The following is a 3129-nucleotide window of genomic DNA, read 5'->3' as shown; positions in this document are numbered from 1 at the left end:
AGAAACTCAAAGAAACTTTATTGGTAGCAAGTCGCTCTTGAACATGACACTTCCGCTCCGTGCCTGAGTCGGGTTGGGTTGTTTCATTCACTGGTCACATCACCATGGTCTCGCCATACCATCCACCTTCGGGGTAAATGCTACCAATCCATCACACAAGTGTCGTCGATATGTTCAAGAGAAGTCATCCAGAGAAGTCAACCGTGTCCCATCCACTACCATACATTATCCTTCATTCTTTCATGACCGCCACCCTGAACCATATATCATCAGATCGTTTTCACCTCCATCAAAATCATTTGCTCCGTTCCGTGTCACTAATGTGGGATACATCAAGGCCCTCCTTTGACGGATCGCTTCTTGTCGACATCAGCTCATTATCCAAGAAGTTGATCTAGGAACAACCCCTTCAGTACTTTGAAGCTTGCATGCCTCAATGGCAAGTTTCTCACTTCCAGCGATAGGTATACATCAATGACCTTCGACCGAAAGATTTTGCGTGGTGTTCGACACCAAGTCCTTTATTCACACCACGTGAGTTGTACTGCAGTACCTTGAGGGTCATTATCATTATCGGTGATTCCTCTCGCGCTTGTTAACAGTTTACATCATTGACTGGTAATCAAGTGATGTCTTTCCATGTTCGACTTCAGAACATTTCTCACATGGATCGACTTGTACTTAGAGTAAAGATCGGACGAGATTGAAGACCCCGGATCTAGTTTCATCCATCCAGGTTGCGATATATATTCAGGAAAAATAAAGACATTGACATGTACAGCATTGCAGCACAGATAATCATCCTACCAAAAGGATGATGATTTCATCAAAATCATCAATCTACCATCAGACGATTGTCTGTCCTATGTACATCAAAATGAATTTATAAAGCTGAGCTTGGGAATGCCCGCCTCAGCTAGATCATGAAAACAGTATGAAAAATAATGTATTGTATTGTATCTTATTACAGGTCTCCTCCCAGCATTGGAAGAACTTTGGATCCTCCTAATAAAGCATTTCACCCGATAAACAGCCTCATACTTTAGGGGGCAACTATTATAGACATTTTTGTGCCTTACAGCATTGAGCATGAAATGTCCATAATCCAAGGGATCCAAAGTCCCTAAAAGAGTTGTTCCTACCCCTAAAGGAACAAGGTCAACCAATGACAGCTTCTCCCAGAAGTTCTCCACCAAAAACCACTCAGAAACAGTCAATTCAGGATCAATTCAGAGGCTCCACTAGCTGCCTGCATTGAAATGCAGAGTCTACACTGGCTAGGTACACTGCAACGCAGGTGGAAGCACTACCAGGGTGCGCTGAGCGGGAAATGACAAATGGCAAGCTCATTCAACGAGGTGGAAAGACCATGGAAGCTTCCAGAATCTTCTCCAATGACACTTGCCTCAATGAATTCGACTAGTGATGAGTAAGAGGCTCTCAACCTCCAAGTGGAAGCAAGAACTGACAGAGAGAAGCCACAAGTCAAAACATAAGCTGACTCATCCTCTCTGCTTACATCTATATATGGATCTCTCACCCAGAGGTTTAGGAGGCTGGAATTTTGTACTTTGCAGAGAATTACTATTGGTTTGAGATTGAGATTAGTACATTGGGTGATTTATTCTTTGTTGGAGGAGAGGAAGGGATTCCTTTGCCGGGAGGTAGATGCTGGATCGGGACTCACTTGGTTGTATCTCCTCTTGGACTTTATTATTCTGTCAATAAACTATTTGAGTTTCTCCTACATGCTGTGTACCAATGATGTTTTGTTATATTTGCATGTTTAGTTCAATCTGATCTTGAGCTTTTTATGAATGTATATCTGTATCTTCGTGTAGTTTCTCTCTCTTATGATCTTGCAGGAATTCGGTGAAGCTGGGCCGGTGAGGGAGCTGGGAGCTGGGAGCTACTGAAGAGAGGAGCAATTGGATCAACAAACTAGCGAAAGACACAGGTTAGTTATATCCTTTCTCCTCATTTACATTTCATAGAGAAGAATACTCAAGTAAGTTTCCTTGTTTGTTGCTAAGGCACTATCACACCTTAGAGTGGGATAGGGGCATTTTGAATTAGATACTTTTCCCAACAACACCTGGTCCTTCCCATAACTGTGCAATCTTTCCAGGAAATGCATTGCAATTTTCCCTGAAAAAGAAAAAAAATCAAAAAGAAAAAGCATCCCTAAAAAATAGGGATGTATTTTTAGTAACCCAAAGGAGGCACTTACGTTATTTTTATAAACTACTGACAAGTGTCAGTTTTTCCTTGATTTTAGGAATGCGTGTCGTAAACCCTAACTTGACCAAATATATTTGATAGATGAAGCTAGAGCTCATTTTCACACTTGATCTTGGAGCTCTAGAATTCCCAAGGAGAACAAGGAGCCTTCGCTACGATCGTCGTCGCTTTTCCAAGTGAGTTTTTCTTTTCTCGTCTTTTTCCTTTTTTTCTGTCAATTTTTGTTGTTTAGCTTGTTTGAATATTGTTATGCTTGTTATTTTGAATGAATACTTCCGTTTTAACTTGTTTTATCTTGTAGAAGTGTTGTTTCAAGTTTTATATCGTTTGTCCCAAGTGTCGCATGAGTTACCCCGTTTTTGCACCAACAGTCATCGTTGCGATGACTCTCTTCACATGATTCATTTTCCTTCAATATAATTGATTCCTACACTTGTTTCATATGCATGCATCAACACTTATTCATATAGGCACTCAACATCACACCATCCTTCAGATCTATTTGATTTTCACACTCTCCTTGCCCAGATCTCACACTTCATTGCATGCACTGCACAATAGAAGAGCTCAAGGCCTCTACCTTGGCTTCTGGAATTGGGCAGAGCCTGTCCTGGGCTGGATCCAACTATGCACTACACAGTTCCATGAGCCAGCCTCCCATCTTGGCCACTAATACATGCGTAATGCGAAGTCTCTCCCAACCTTTCCCCAAAGTGAACTGCATGTTGTGCGGTTCCAGTCATCAATCTTCTCGACTAACGGATGTGTCAAACCTATCATTTGATGAGTTGCAGAAGAAGATTGTATAGGTTTGGAGTAAGCAATTTCCAGATGATTGTGCATCACCTGCATTCATAAAGGAAAGGATGATATTGTCAGACATAATAA

Source organism: Pinus tabuliformis, chromosome 5_2 (genome assembly GCF_031772625.1).
Source record: "Pinus tabuliformis cultivar Carrire ecotype Pingquan chromosome 5_2, CPIR1, whole genome shotgun sequence".
Lineage (NCBI taxonomy): Eukaryota > Viridiplantae > Streptophyta > Pinopsida > Pinales > Pinaceae > Pinus > Pinus tabuliformis.
Note: the sequence above shows the minus strand (reverse complement) of the source record.